Here is a 16,441-nt window from a genome sequence, read left to right as displayed (position 1 = left end):
TTTCCTTCCATATATTTTATTTTGTTTTGTTTTATTGAGATGGAGTCTCCCTCTGTTACCCAGACCGGAGTGCAATGGCACAATCTCGGCTGTCTGCAGCCTCTGCCTCCCGGGTGCAAGCCATTCTCCTGCCTCAGTGCTCTGAGTAGCTGGAACTATAGGCGTTCACCATCACGCCTGGCTAATTTTTGTATTTTTAGTAGAGATGGGGTTTCACCATGTTGGCCAGGCTGTTCTTGAACTCCTGACCCCAGGTGATCCACTCCTTTGGCCTCCCAAAGTGCTGGGATTACAGGTGTGAGCCACCACACCTGGCCTATATATTTATTTATTGAGATGGAGTCTTGCTCTGTTGCCCAGGCTGGAGTGCAGTGGCATGATCTCAGTTCACTGCAGCCTCCGCCTCCTGGGTTCAAACAATTATCCTGCCTCAGCCTTTCGAGTAACTGAGACTACTGGCATGCACCACCATGCCCAGCTAATTTTTATATTTTTAGTGGAGACAGGGTTTCACCATTTTAGCCAGGTTGGACTCGAACTCCTGATCTCAAGCGATCCATCCGCCTTGGCCTCCCAAAGTGCTAGGATTACAGGCACGAGCCACCGCGCCTGGCCCCATGCAACCATTTAAAAAATACTAGGCTGGGCGAGGTGGCTCACACCTATAATCCCAGCACTTTGAGAGGCCGAGGTGGGCGAATCACGAGGTCAGGAGTTCGAGACCAGCTGGCCAACATGGTGAAACCCCATCTCTACTAAAAAATACAAAAAATTAGCTGGGCATAGTGGTGGATGCCTGTAATCCCAGCTACTTGGGTGGCTGAGGCAGGAGAATTGCTTGAACCTGGGAGGCAGAGGTTGCAGTGAGCCGAGATTGCGTCACTGCAATCTAGCCCAGGCAACAGAGTGACTCTGTCTCAAAAAAAAAAAAAAAATTACTAAGTAACATGCCAATGTGGATGCAAATTATGGTCAATACAGTGCTTTCTTTTTCTCTCTCAAACAATAGCTTGGGTACAAGAGTATACGTTGGTAATCAGGGAAATAGAGAAAGCAGAAGGCCACCTGAGTAAAAATCATGACTATAATGAACTGGAACCATTTCCTCTCGGAATATTTTAGAGGAAGGCAAGAATAATTTCGCTCCAAATAATAAAAAATATTTTCATCCTCCTTGCCCTTCCTGCCTTCCCCCTGCATGTTCCCTGCAAGTTTCAAACATATTCATGCGCCCAAGGAAGCCTCCCATCCTCGCTCAGGACCATGGCTGGGAAGGACAGAGATACTGATGGAGAGTCAAATCTGCTGGGAATGTTCCCATCTGTGAAATTGGGCACGCAGCCTAATCTGCCCACCACTCATATGGTTGTGAGGCTAAAACAAAATCACCTGCATGCAGGTGCGTCCTAAAACTGAAGGTGCTCTGCAAATGTGCGGTATTATTTGATATTTACATGCAGACTTTAAATACTTTATTTTTATCTCAGTTCCAGTGTAAGCTGCTACAAAAGCCCCAAAGGGTTGCTCCCTCAAGCTGAGCAAATGGAAACACAGGAACCACCCAGAGTTAAGAAGAAAGCCATTCATTTCCACCAGTCTTTTACGTGGGAAGCCTCCGTTTAACAGGAGTCAGACAGAAATGAGTTCAAACCCTGCCTCTGACATTTAGTTGCTGTGCGACACTGAGGCAAGGACTCTACCTCTCTGAGCCTCAGTTTTCTTACCAGAAAATAGAAATAATAATCCTATGGACCTCATGAGGTTGTTGAAGAATTAAATGAGCAGATGCTGCGTGACTGGCCCAGGAAGAACTCAATCAATATTCGTTGTTGCTGTTATCATCAACCACTAGCATTCACTCAGTCACTCCGTGACTACTTCTTGCATTCCAACTCTGAACCAGATGCTGGGAGAATTCCAACACAGGGGTTCTCAGAGCGTGTTCCCCAAACCAGCAGCACCAGCATTGCCTGGGAACTTGTTAATGCAGATTTCTGGGCACTGCCCCAGACTGGCTGAAGCAGGAACTCTGGGGGTGGAACCGTCTACGGGATTCTGATGCATGTTGAGGTTTTGAGCACCACTGTTCTTGTGGAAAGGGGTATGAAAACAAACAAAATCATTTTAGATGTGCTAGAGACTATGATAGGACAGAGAGTGGACAGGATGGAAGTGGGACTCTGAGAAGCTGGCAGTTGGGCTGAGACCAAAATGACAAGGAATCAGCCAGGAGAAGATTGAGGCAGGGTGTTCCAGGCAGAAAGAAGAGCCATGCAAAGTCCCTGGGGCAGACAGTGTGAAGAAGAGAGGGTAGATGGGTGCAATGCGCCAGTGAAAATATCAGCAGATAGGGACCAGATCTGGAGCCTAAGGACAGGACTGGGGGTCTCATTCTAAGATGTAACAGTCTGTTTGGATCTGACTCAGTTCATGTAGTTTCATGGCACCCACAAACCTCAGAGTTCAGTCCCTGCCAAGCACAAGTTCAGTGTCAATTATGCACCCAATTCTTCTGCTCAGCACCTTGTGGGTGCCAGGAATAAAAAGAGAAAGTGACTACAGCGCTGATCAGAGATGACAGCCAGAGAGTCAGGTTCTCTTTGTTCTCATTGGGGGGTTCCACAAAAGCCAGATGCTGGCCACATGAAGCAGCAGGTGGGCAAGACAGAGGGGCCAGGGATGGCCTGCAAGAAAGAGAAAGTGGGCTGGAGGGGGACAGGACAGGTGGATGAAGCCTTGGACCAGGTTGCTCAACAGGGGTGCTGCTGCAAGACAAAGGCTGGAGAGGAAAACGTCTTGCCTCTCCCTCAACCCCTGCCTGAGTGGGGACCAGCCAGTGGCTCTGTAGGAAGACTGCCTTGGTTCAGATTCAGCTTGGGAAGGAGGCAGGAGGAACGAGAGAGGGAAGCTGACTTTAAAAATAATAAAAATCATAGCCCAGTACATATTGAGTGCCAAATTTGCCAGACAAGTGTTTACATTAACACGGTGTTTATATGACTTCATTTATTTCCTTACAACAACTCCATGAGAATGATACAACTAGCATCCCCATTTTACAGATGAGGAAAGCAAGGTAGTTAGACAAAGAGGGAACGCTGAGGGATGAAGGAGGGAGAGAGGAAGGGAAATTGACTGATGGATTAATTTAGCCTAGAACGAGTTAAGTAAAATCCAGTCAAGTCCCTTCCCTTCTTTAATCCCCTCCAATGGTTTCCCATTCTACCAAGAAGCTTCCAGCAGTGGCTACAAGGGCCCTCAGGAACTGAGCAACCGAGCCCTGCCCATGTCTCTGACCTCATCTCCTATCTTCTGCCTCCTCTCCCAGCCATAGATTAGCCCACTGACAACTCAGTTACGCTGGCACCCACGTTTCCCTGGCATCCACGTTTCCAGAATCCCCTTCTCTGTGTGGTTCCAGATTAGAGTTAGCCAAAAGTGAAGTTGTACAAGACTTGGGTGGCAAAAGAGAAGCAGCCATCATGCCCTGAAGAGTAACATGGGTTGAAGGCAATGGAGAACAGAGGCTGGGGTGCTGGTCCTGTTTATCCTCCATCTTCCCCACCTCACAGCCAGCTCTTCTTCCTGACAGTAGTCCCTCGATGACCAACAGCGACCTCAACTTCACCACCAGATGCTTCATGACAAACTCACAGAGGCAATAGCCACAAAGGGCTAATAACTTTCCCTGGGCATCTATCCAAGCCCATCTGCAAGGTCCCTTCCAACAGCCAGATGTATTGGCTGCCAGATATCCCTGAATCCGTAGGCTGCCTTACCTATGTCAGGGTAGGTTCGAGACCTTTCTCTGAACCTTAAGTTTCCCTTTTTGAGCTTGTACTTCCCCAGCTTTTCCTACGGTCATACAAGTCTAACATCTAATAAATTCCATTTTTTCCATTATACTCACAGTAGTTTGGCTTCCCTGATTGACCCATCACTGAGACCATCACCAGCAGAAGGGATACTGTTCCAGAATTAGCAGCCTCCATTTCCTCCTCCTTGGGATGTGTGTTGTGAGAAGCCCATGTCACATGAAAGGCAACATGTGGGCACCCCAGCATATAACCCCCAACTGAACGCCCACTCAACAACTAGCACCAACTGCTATCCATGAGCATTTACCATCTTGAATGTTCCAGCCCAGTCAAGCCCTAGATGATGGCAGATCCAGCCAACAACACACAGAACAGAAGAACCACCAAGCTGAGCCCAGCCAATCCCTGAGCCCAGGGAATCATGATGAAACTATGCCCTAAAGAGTTAATGGAACCAATGACAGAAATTACTGAGTTTGCAGGATAACAGACTAGAAAAAAAAAATAACTTCCTGAGATGCTGAAACTCCTTCCTCTTGCGAATTTTGGGGGGGTTTTTTGTGTTTTTTTTTTTCTTAAAAAACTCACAAGTTTTTTAAAAAGATTTGGCAGTGGGCTAAAATCAGTTGGAACCAAGATGACCAACTGGAGTTTGTGCACAAGTTTTCTGACACCACAGCCCAAATTTCCACCACATATTTAATGCTAACTCCTCCCAAATTTGCACATGTAACCTATGAGGTAGCATAAAGAAATAACTACACATACCCAAGGACTTTCCAGACTTCCCCTTTCCCTCCACCAACTACCTGCTTACCCAAGTATCTACCCCCTAAACCTTTCCTAATAAAAATACTGCCTTGAATCTAGCCCAGGGTGACAGATGTGAGCTTGACTCCTGTCTCCTTGGGAGTCAACTTTCAATATGAAGTTTTTCTTTTCTCAAAAAACTGTTGTCATAGTATTGGCTTCTAGTGCATCAGACAGTGAACCCCTTTTGCTCGATAACAATGAGAGATAAGAAGGCAGTTGTTGAGCCACTAGGTTTTGAAATGCAGGTCTGGGACACAGACCCATGCAGCCATGGGTCCCCAGAACCACTGGCCATGTAGGCCTGCCTTCTGCTTCTTAAAAGTGCTTCCAAGACATGCATTTGAGACGTGTGTGCCCTCAAAATGCTCTTCCCCCAGATCTTCTCTTGTCTGATACTTTCTTGTCATTCAAGTCTCAGCCTAAATGTCGTCTCCCCAGAGAGGCTCGCTGTCAGTTTTACGTGTGAACTTGGTTAAGCGATAGGCCCCAGTTATTCAATCAAACAACCATCTAGGCATCAGGTGAAGGTATTCTGTTGCTGTGATTAAAGTCTATAATCAGCTGACTCTAAGTAAAAAATATCCCCTAAATCTGGGTGAGCTGATTCCACCCATTGAAATTGAAATGCCTTAAGAGCGGAAATGAGACGACTTCTTTTTTCTTTTTTTTTTTTTTTTCTTCCTGAGACAGGATCTCGCTCTGTCACTCAGGCCAAAGTCCAGCGGTGTGATCTCAGCTCACTACAGCTTTGACCTCCCAGGCTCAGGTGATTTGCCCACCTCAGCCTCCCCAGTAGCTGGGATTACAGGCATACACCCCACCCAGCTAACTTTTTGATTTTTTTTTTTTTTTAGTAGAGATAGAGTTTTGCTATGTTGCCCAGGCTGGTCTCGAACTCCTGCACTCGAGAAGTCCACCCTCCTTGGCCTCTCAGAGTGTTAGGATCACAGGCGTGAGCCACTGCGCCCACCCAGAACTGAGACCTCTCCAAAGAAAAAGAAATTCCACCCATAGGCCGGGCGCAGTGGCTGAAGCCTGTAATCCCAGCACTTTGTGAGGCCGAGACGGGCGGATCACGAGGTCAGGAGATCGAGACCATCCTGGCTAACACGGTGAAACCTCGTCTCTACTAAAAATTCAACAAAACTAGCCGGGCGAGGTGGCGGGCGCCTGTAGTCCCAGCTACTCGGGAGGCTGAGGCAGGAGAATGGCGTAAATCCGGGAGGCGGAGCTTGCAGTGAGCTGAGATCCGGCCACTGTACTCCAGCCCGGGCAACAGAGTGAGACTCCGCCTCAAAAAAAAAAAAAAGAAATTCCACCCATAGATAGCAACTTCAATTCAGGCCTGCCCTTCCTAACAGCCTGCCCTACAGATTTCAGACCTTCCCAGCCAGCCCCTACCATTGCATAGGCCAATTCCTTGCAATAAATCTCTTAATACAATGCATCTTATTGGTTCTGCTTCTCTGGCTAAACCCTGACTGACCTGCTGTGATCACCCTATCAAAGCCAACCACAAAGCCACCATTGTTTCATTTCAGTTTTAATTATCTACATAAAACCTATTATCATTTGGTTTTTTTTTTTTTAGACAGAATCTCACTCTGTTGCCCAGACTGGAGTGCAGTGGCATGATCTTGGCTCACTGCAGCCTTGACTTCCCAGGCTCAGGCAATCCTCCTGCCTCAACCCCTCAAGTAGCTGGGACTATAGGTGTCTGCCACCACACCCAGTTAGATTTTTTGTTTATTTTGTGTAGAGATGGGATCTTGCTATGTTGCCTGGGCTGGTCTTGGACTCACGGGCTCAAGCGATCCTCCTGCCTCAAGTCCCCCAAAGTGCTAGGATCACAGGCATAAGCCACTGCGCCCAACTTGGTATTTTTCTTATTTATTGGTCCTTCCAACATATTCTAGAGCAGCACTGTCGACTAGAATATTCTGTGATGGTGGGGATGTTCTAGAACTGTGCTGTTGCAACAGGGCAGCTGCTAGCCACGTGCGGCAACGAACACTTGAAACATGGCTCCTGAGAATGAAGAAGGGAATTTTAACCTTTATTTAATGAATATAAGTTTACCTGGTCACACAAGTCTGGTGACCGCAGTACTGAATAGTGCAGGTCTGGGACACAGACCCACGAGAGCCCACAGCCAGCTAGCCTTCCCCACCACTGTATCCCCAAACCCTCCTAGCAACTTACACAGGGGAAGTTCCATCTGTGTTTACAGAATAAATGAATGAGCCATTTGCGCCTCAGCGTGTTTGCATCAGGTTTCTGCCGCCTGAAAGCAGGGGACCTAATTTGATGCTATCGACATGTAAGGGATTCCTGAGCGTCTACAGAACAGGAGGGCTGGAGCAGTTACAGGGGAAACGAAAGACATCGGTGTCAATGCTAGAACATACGAGACCCTGTGGGCTTCGGGAGAAGCAGCTCTTCCTCTGCCAGCCCAGCCTTTCCCAAGTTAGAAGCGAGTAGAACAATAGGGCAATCAAGACCCACTCTTACTCTTTGTTTCAGTCAAAGGAAGACGGTATGGTGGCAGGCGGCATTCTGGGGGGCTTCATTCAAAGCCCAAACTGGGAAGAAGCCAGAGGGCATCTGAGGCTGTCCTATTTCGGGGACCACTTTGCATCCTGTTTTTCTCCTGACTGCCAGTTCTCCCCCTTGATACTCAGGAGAAGCCAGAGGAGGACCCAAGCAGGCAAGCTCCCGGGAGGCTGCAGGGGTGCACGGGCACCTGCCTGCCTGCAGCACCCTGGCCTCCACTCTCTCCCCTCAGTGGCTCCCTGAGCCCCCAAAGGATTCCCAGCATCTGTCACCTGCTCTAAGCCACCCACCGACTCTGCAGTCAGAGTGTTATTTGAAAACCAGACAAGAGATCCAGGCACCTTCTGTTCAGCCTAACCTGCTTACTCTGCAGTGTAAGCTCCTTACCGTGGCCCACTGTGGGGGCTGGTACTGCCCACCTGTCTGGTTCCAGCTCCCACCGCTCTCACCAGCATCCCCACTGGGCAGCCATGCTGTTCTCTCTGCACCTGGGATGCTCCCCTCCCTCCCGTCCCAAGGCACTTCTGAGTGTTCCCATCACTCCCAGTCATTAAGACTTCCCCTCCCCTTCAGGTCTCAGTTCAATCCTGAAGTCCTGAGAAAGTCCCTGAGCCCTGGAACCCAATACTTTGTGTGCCAGATGCAGAGAAAGTGCTGGATAAACACAGGTGGGAGGGGGAAAAGGAGGGAAAGGTAGAAAAGAAGGAAGGGGAGGAGGAAGGAAAGCAAGATATCCCATTATCCTCACATAAGCATATTCATTTTAAAAAAGGAAAACAATAACCACAGCAAAGATCTTCCATTATCTTGACCAGAGGCTTTTCCTTGGGAAAGGAAAGATGCAGATGACCACAAATTATGAGGCTGAAAACCATCCAAATGCCAAAAAGAAGAGGAGAGAGAGAAAAAGAACAGCAGAAAAGAGGAAGGCGACCACAGCAACAGCACTCTGAGAGCTGGGCCATGTCTCTGCCAGGCTCTCTTCTGATAAGACAGCTGTGGCCCAGGAGAGGAAGGTCTAGGAAGGGACCCTGCTGTCCTCAGATGCTGAAGTCCCCAGTCTTGGAATGGAGAGGGAGGTGGAGGCAAATGGTGAGAATGTGCTCTTCCTGCAGCCAAATCAATTTCACCCCAGGACCTCAGTCTGTAGTAACCACAGGGGAAACTGGGGCTGGGTCCACAGAGAAATGGTTTGTGGCCTTTATTTTTGTGGCCAGGGAATGGTTACCTCTAGAGAATAATCAAGCCAGACAGAAGGGAAGTAGTCTCAAAAGCAGCAGCAGTGCTGAGGGAGACCGTGGCTCAGAGGGAAGAGAAACAAACAATGAGAGAGCTGGATTAGAAAGGCTGAAGCCCCTTGGAAGGGGCCCTTGGAAGAAAAAAGAGAGGAGGATGAGGAGGAGAAGTGGAGAAAGTGAGCTGGGGGAAGAAAAAGGCTGGAGGAGCCTGGTGATGGTGATGATGGTGGTAATGATGATGATGTTGAGTGATGGTGATGGGTGGTGATGGTGGTGAGTGGTGATGGTGATGGGTGGTGATGGTGGTGAGTGGTGATGGTGGTATTGGTGGTGGTGGTGGGTGGTGATGGTGGTATTGGTGATGGTGGTGGGTGGTGATGGTGGTAACAATGGTGATGGTGGTGGGTGGTGATGGTGGTATTGGTGGTGGTGATGATGGTGGTAATGGTGATGGTGGTGGGCAGTGATGGTGGTAACAATGGTGGTGGTGGTGATGGTGATGGGTGGTGGTGGTGGGTGGTGATGATAGTGGTGGTGGTGGGTGGTGATGGTGGTAATGATGATGGTGGTGGGTGATGGTGGTAGTGATGGTGGTATTGGTGATGGTAGTAGGTGGTGATGGTGGTAACAATGGTGATGGTGGTGGGTGCTGATGGTGGTGGGTGATGGTGGTGGTGGTGATGGTGGTATTGGTGGTGGTGGTGGGTAGTGATGGTGGTGGTGCTGATGGTGGTGGGTGATGGTGGTGGTGGTGATGGTGGTATTGGTGATGGTAGTAGGTGGTGATGGTGGTAACAATGGTGATGGTGGTGGTGATGATGGTGGTAATGATGATGGTGGTAACAACGGTGATGGTAGTGGGTGGTGATGGTGGTACTGGTGATGGTGGTGGGTGGTGATGGTAGTAACAATGGTGATGGTAATGGTGGTAACAATGGTCATGGTGGTGGGTGGTGATGGTGGTATTGGTGGTGGTGGTGGTGGTGATGGTGGTGGGTGGTGGTGGTGGGTGGTGGTGGGTGGTGGTGATGGTGGTGATGGTGGTGGGTGGTGGTGGGTGGTGGTGGTGGTGTGGTGGTGGTGGTGATGGTGGTGGTGGTGGTGATGTGGTGGTGGTGGTGGTGTGGTGATGGTGGTGGGTGGTGGATGGTGGTGGTGATGGTGGTGGTGGTGGATGGTGGTAACAATGGTGATGGTGGTGATGGTGGTGGTGGTGGTGGGTGGTGGAGATGGTGGTGGTGATGGTGGTGGGTGGTGGAGATGGTGGTGGTGATGGTGGTGGGTGGTGATGGTGGTGGGTGATGGTGGTGGTGGTGATGGTATTAGTGGTGGTGATGGTGGTATTGGTGATGGTGGTGGGTGGTGATGGTGGTAACAATGGTGATGGTGGCATTGGTGGTGGTGGTGCTAATAATAGTGATGGTAGTGGTGGTGATTTGCCTGTATCATCTCATGTAATGCTCCCAACAACCAATGTGGCTCAAATGATCATCATTCCCATCCTACTGCTTAGGAAACTAAGCACAGAATCATAATATGTCCTATCCACAATCACAGCTAATGGGTGGCAGAGCCAGAAATGAAACCCAAGTTTGTTGGACTCCAGATTCCATACTCTTAGAAAATGATTGAGGACTAAGAAGGAGAAAGGAGAACGAGAATGGAGCCTGCTCTAGCCGCCCTATTTAATATGATGACCAGTTCCTCCATTCCAGAGGGCACTACCAACCCCGCTTAGCCTGCTGCACATCTTCTTTAATCCTCGGCACTTATTCTCATACACTGCATAAGGTACGTGCTCATTAGGACAATAATTCATTGTCTGCGCCCCAGCCCCCCACAATAGAAAGTAAACTTTATGGGGACACACACCTCAGCATGCATTTCTAGAGATCAGAAGAGCACCTGGCATAGAATAACCATGCAACAAATTTCATTGAATGAGTGAATAATGGTTTTTTGGTTTCAGGCCATAGTTACCATGATAAGGAAAGGTTAAGCTATCCTGGCTCTGGGATCCTTTGATCTTGCTAAATGAATGGATGAGTATTCTTTGGTTTCAGGCTAAGGCTGATCTAAGAAGCTATGAGAAGAGAAAAATGAGTTAAGATTTCCTATCTTCCGGGCTCCTTGGGCACTGGAAAATAAAGATATCCCTAAAGCCCAAGGAGAAAACTAAGATTAGCATTAACATCTCTAAAATAAAGCTACTTCCATCCTGAGAGACAGAGAGAGAGAGACAGAGAGGGACAGAGAGAGAGAGAGAGGGACAGAGAGAGAGAGATGACATATTCTTGGCCAGGCACAAAGCAGCCTTGCTGCCATATCCTTGGTCTCCATGTGAGTTCCTCAATACAACTTGTCTTCTGTCATTTAACAAACATGCATCCAGTCCGCACTTTGGGCCAGAATTTTTAAAACCTGATTTCATCACTGTAGGAAACGCCAGCTCTGGGTTGAGCTGGGCTTTTAAGATGAATACAATATCACCCTCAAGAAGTAAGAGTATGATGGGAAAGATACTAGTTTATTCCTCAGTCTGGGATAACATTTTTACTTAGAGTAAAGGGAAGCCATCCAAATCCCAAGATGGTTAGAAGCTTCAAGGAACCAATTACTATTTTTGAGGGAGGAAAGGATTTTAAACATGAAAGATACTTTGACGATGGCTCACTGGTTCCCTCTGGTGGACATTAATAGCAAGCACATCACACAGCTTTTCAGGGGTAGGGAGGGGCTCGGCGGTGTAGATCTTGCAGTCACTGAAGTAGCTGGTGTTCCGGTAGCCAAGGGCAAGCGGTCAGCTCAGTTTGCAGAGCCCAGGAAAGTCCTCATAGAGAAGCAGGCTTTGCATTGGGCCTGGGGAAGAGCAGGGATTCACCAGAAGGACAAAGGGAAAGAAAATTCTAGGCACAGGGATGTGAGTACCAAGATGTGAAATCCAAGCCTCATCTAGAAAACTCTAAGTAATTCATAGATTTCTCAGATATTTAGGGCTTGAAGGGAAAATGTGAATGGTAGGACTTCAAGTGGAGCCAAACCATGAGATGTTTTGCAATCCATGAGGAAGACTGTGTTCTTTAAGCCACTGGTAAGTTTTCACGGATTGCTTGAGCTCAGAAGTTCGAGACCAGCTGGAGCAACGTGACAAAACTCTGTATCTACAAAAAGTACAAAAAAAGACTGCCAGGCATGGTGGCACACGCCTGTAGTCCTAGCTACCCAGGAGGCTGAGTGGGGGGATTGCTTGACCCCAGGAGGTAGAGGCTGCAGTGAGCCAAGATTGTGCCACCACACTACAGCCTGGGCAACAAAGCAAGATCCCATCTCAAAAAAAAAAATACATATGCATTGAACTACTACTATGTGCTAGATATTGATCTTCATCCTGGGAATCAAACAGTGCGCAGAAACAAGTATGATCCCTGCCCTTTTGCAGCTTACAGTCTAGTGGAAAAGAGAGGCATTCATTTAAAAACAAATCGCTCCCCAAAAAAGGTAAGCATTAAAAAAAAATTGGGGGGGGAGCTGGGCACGGTGGCTCAAGCCTATAATCCCAGCACTTTGGGAGGCCGAGACGGGCAGATCACGAGGTCAGGAGATCGAGACCATCCTGGCTAACACGGTGAAACCCCATCTCTACTAAAAAATACAAAAAACTAGCCGGGTGACGTGGCAGGCGCCTGTAGTCCCAGCTACTTGGGAGGCTGAGGCAGGAGAATGGCGTAAACCCAGGGGGCGGAGCTTGCAGTGAGCTGAGATCCGGCCACTGCACTCCAGCCTGGACAGCAGAGCGAGACTCCATCTCAAAAAAAAAAAAAAAATTTTTTTTGAGATGGAGTCTCGCTCTGTCGTCCAGGCTGGAGTGCAGTGGCACGATCTAGGCTATGATGTGCATTATTTCTATCTTTTCAACTTATAAGACATATCTGAGGTCTATTATTCCTTAAATTTGCAATGCTATATAACGTTGTGCTTCATCTTTTTTTTTTGTTTTGTTTTGGGGTTTTTCTTTTGTTTTGTTTTGAGACGGAGTCTCGCTCTGTCGCCCAGGCTGGAGTGCAGTGGTGCGATCTCGGCTCACTGGAAGCTCCGCCTCCCGGGTTCACGCCATTCTCCTGCCTCAGCCTCCCGCGTAGCTGGGACTACAGGCGCCCGCCACCTCGCCCGGCTAGTTTTTTTTATTTTTTATTTTTAGTACAGACGGGGTTTCATAGTGTTAGTCAGGATGGTCTCGATCTCCCGACCTCATGATCCACCCGCCTCAGCCTCCCAAAGTGCTGGGATTACAGGCTTGAGCCACCATGCCCAGCGTAAATGTTTTAAGTGGCACCATTACCTGCAGGAACAGCATAGGTGAAGCACAGCGTTAAGGATCAGAAATGGGTACACAATTCTTTACTAAGAAGTCTGAGTTGAGCTGACTCCGGTGCTGAGTGCTGTAGGAACATGTGAAAACAGGGAGCACTTGGCCATTGCTTTCAATGTGCCGGTGGCCCTAAGGCTGGCATCTGAGGCAGGACATAGAAGACTGAGTCTTAGCAGCCTGGGAAGAGTCCAGAGGGAGGCCTATGTGGAGGCGGGAGGATCAATGAGATCAGTGTAGGTTCAAACTGTCGTGAGGTGTGTAATGAAAGTGCTGCTTGACCAAGCATGGGGACGCATGCCTGCAATCCCAGCACTTTAGGAGGCCGAGGCAGGAGGGCTGCTTGAACCCAGGATTTTGAGACTAGCCTAGGCAATGACAAAGCGAAACCCAGTCTCTACAAAAATCAGAGAGGTGTGGTGGCGTGCACCTGTAGTCCCAGCTACTGGGGAGGCTGAGGTGGGACAATTGCTTGAGCCCAGAAGGTCGAGGCTGCAGTGAACTGTGATCATACCACTGTACTCCAACCCGGGTGACCAAGTAAGACCCTGTCTCAAAAACAAAAATTAGTGGCAGGCCAAGCACGGTGGCTCATACCTGTAATCCCAGCACTTTGGGAGGTTAAGCCAGATGAATCACCTGAGGTCAGTAGTTTGAGACCAGCCTGGCCAATACAGCAAAACCCCACTTCTACTAAAAACACAAAAATTAGCTGGGTGTGGTGGCGCATGCCTGTAGTCCCAACTACTCAGGAGGCTGAGGCAGGGGAATCACCTGAACCCAGGAAACAGAGGTTACGGTGAGCCAAGATCACGCCACTGCACTCCAGCCTGGGTAACAGAGTGAGACTCCATCTCAAAAAAAAAAAAAGAAAAGAAAGTGGACATTACCCGCATCTGCTAAATGATATAGCCTAGAACAGGAATGGACTTACAACATCGTCTTCCATCATGCATAGGAAGGAGGAGTATTCTTTCATGAAACATGCTATAATTGTGTATATGTATGTGTAGCTACATGGTGTGCATGTATGTATACCTATGTGTGTGGAAGGGGGTCACAATATAAATTGTACTTGTACTGTCCATCTGGATCAAACAAATTTTGAAAAAGATCGGAGGACAGGGCCAGGTATGATGGCTCATGCCTGTAATCCTAGCACTCTGGGAGGCCAAAGCAGGTGGATTGCCTGAGCTCAGGAGTTAAAGACCAGCCTGGGCAACACGGTGAAACCCCATCTCTACTAAAATACAAAAAAAACTAGCCGGGCGTGGTGGCATGCACCTGTAGTCCCAGCTACTTGGGAAGCTGAGGCAGGAGAATTGCTTGAACCCAGGAGGCGGAGGTTGCAATGAGCCAAGATCGCACCACTGCAGTGCAGCCTGGGTGACAGAGCGAGACTCTGTCTCCAACAACAACAACAAAAAAATCAGAGTACAAGACCTTTCATGGTCTCGCGCAGCCCAGAATGTTACCAAAAAATGACTATTCTGCCCCCATAAGGCTGACATAAATGCCTCTCTCACAGAAACTGGAACCTCACTCTACTTCTAAGGATGCTGCCAAACTCAGTAGGGTCTCTCTGATGAGACGATGTGAATTCTGAAAAGTAATTAAAAACCTAACCTCAAACACTCACTGTCAGGTATTCTGGGGGCATAAATGGGTACAAACTTTCTGGAAAGCAATATGACAATGTTCACCACAATTCTTAAAATATGTGTTTTGTTTTTGTTTTTTGTTTTTGAGACAGTCTCGCTGTCACCCAGGCTAGAATGCAGCATCATGATCTCGGCTCACTGCAACCTCCACCTCCCAGGTTCAAGAGATTCTCCTGCCTCAGCCTCCCAAGTAGCTGGGATTACAGGTGTGTGCCACAATGCCCAGCTAAAGTTTTGTGTTTTTAGTAGAGACAGGGTTTCACTATATTGGTGAGGCTGGTCTCAAACTCCTGACCTCAGGTGATCCACCGGCGTCGGTCTCCTAAAGTGCTGGGATTACAGGTGTGAGCCGCCCCGTCTGGCCAAAATATGCCAATGTTTTCCTGCAAGACTCCTCTCCTATGAATTCACTCTAAAAGAATACCCACAGGAATCACCAAAGACTACACTCAGGGGTATTCAGGCAGCATTGCTTATGATAGGAAAAGTATGGCTATAACGCAAATTTCCAAAAATAGGAGATTGGTTGAATAAATTGTGTTAGTACTCAGGCATTAAAAATAAGAAGTGAATGCATTTGTTGACAAAGGAAGATGTTTATGATATCACGTTGTAATTTGGTGCAATTTATTTTTAAGACAGGATCTCACTCTGTGGCCCAGGCTGGCTTTCAGTGGTACCATCTCAGCTCACTGCAGCCTTGACACCTCCAGGACTCAAGCAATCCTTCCACTTCAGCCTCCCAAGTAGCTAGGACTACAGGTGCATGCCACAACACCCAGCTATTTTTTTTTTTTTTTGGTAGAGGTAGAGTCTTGTTATGTTGCCCAGGCTGATCTCAAACTCCTGGGTTCAAACAATTCTCCCACCTTGGCCTCCCAAAGTGCTGGGATTACAGGTGTGAGCCACCATGCCTGGCCTGCAATTTTTTTTTAAAGAGAGAAAACTGCCATCTGCTTCTCACTGTGGGTAAAGAGAGAAAGTCACCTTTGGAGTAGATTTTGTACGGACTGAGTGACTGAGAGGCCCCTCCCTGTCAGCCACACTCATGTTCGGTGAGTCAACACCATTGTGCTAGAGGTAAAGAGTAACATCACCTTTACAGCTCGTCAGCCAGCAGTGATTGTGCCTCCCTGGGGACATTTTGAAATATCTGGGGATATTTCCGTGTGTCATGACTTTGAGTTGGGGGATGTTACTGGTATCTCACAGGCAGAGGTCAAGGATGCTTCTAACCAAACATCCTTCAAAGCATAAGACAGCCCCCAGTGCATGGTCCGCCCCCCCCCCACTTTATTTTTGAGACAGGATCTTGCTCTGTCACCCAGGCTGGAGTGCAGCAGTGTGATCATGGCTCACTACAGCCTCAATCAATGTCCTGGGCTCAAGTGATCCACCAGCCTCAGCCTCCCGAGTAGCTGGGACTACAGGTGTGCCACCACACACAGCACTTTTTTTTTTGCATTTTTGTAGAGACGGGGTTTCACCATTTGCCCAGCCTGGTCTGGAATTCCTGAGCTCAAGAGATCCTCCTGCCTTGGCCTCCCAAAGTGCTGGGATTACAGGCGTGAGCCAGTGTGCCCGGCTGCATGATCCCTTTTGATGCTGACTGTACCTGAATCAAGATCTGCCAGCAAGAAAAAAATACAAAAGGTCACGCATGGAGGACTAGGCCAATGACCTGTTTCAAGTATGTTGTATTGTGTTCACTGCTGCCTCCTCAGCCCTGCTGGCACCCCATAGCCACTCAGATTAGAAGACTTCTCCAGGTCTAGAACAATATTCGACAAATGCTTGTTGAAAAAAGCAGGTTGAATCAAGCAAGGGCATCCGTGAGCCTCCACCTGACTCTGCCAGACTGAGGCTCAACAGTGACACCTTGTGGTGGGAACTGAAACAACCGTGCTGATGGTCACTAGCACTTCTCCGTGGCTGGCGTTTGCAGAGCGCATCCCTTCGGACAGAAAGGCCCCAGAATTTGCAGATAAATCA

The 16,441-nt window shown here is 48.4% G+C and overlaps 1 protein-coding gene across 3 annotated transcripts in view; it reads right to left on the bottom strand.

Annotated features, from left to right (window-relative positions):
* KSR2 (kinase suppressor of ras 2) overlaps positions 1-16,441 on the bottom strand; it is a 512,275-nt gene that overhangs the window by 381,420 nt on the left and 114,414 nt on the right. The gene's annotated exons all lie outside the window — the stretch shown is intronic.

Source organism: Trachypithecus francoisi, unplaced genomic scaffold, assembly GCF_009764315.1.
Source record: "Trachypithecus francoisi isolate TF-2019V2 unplaced genomic scaffold, Tfra_2.0 Lachesis_group11, whole genome shotgun sequence".
Classification (NCBI taxonomy): Eukaryota; Metazoa; Chordata; class Mammalia; order Primates; family Cercopithecidae; genus Trachypithecus; species Trachypithecus francoisi.
Note: the sequence above shows the minus strand (reverse complement) of the source record. Positions and strands in the feature narration are given on the sequence as shown.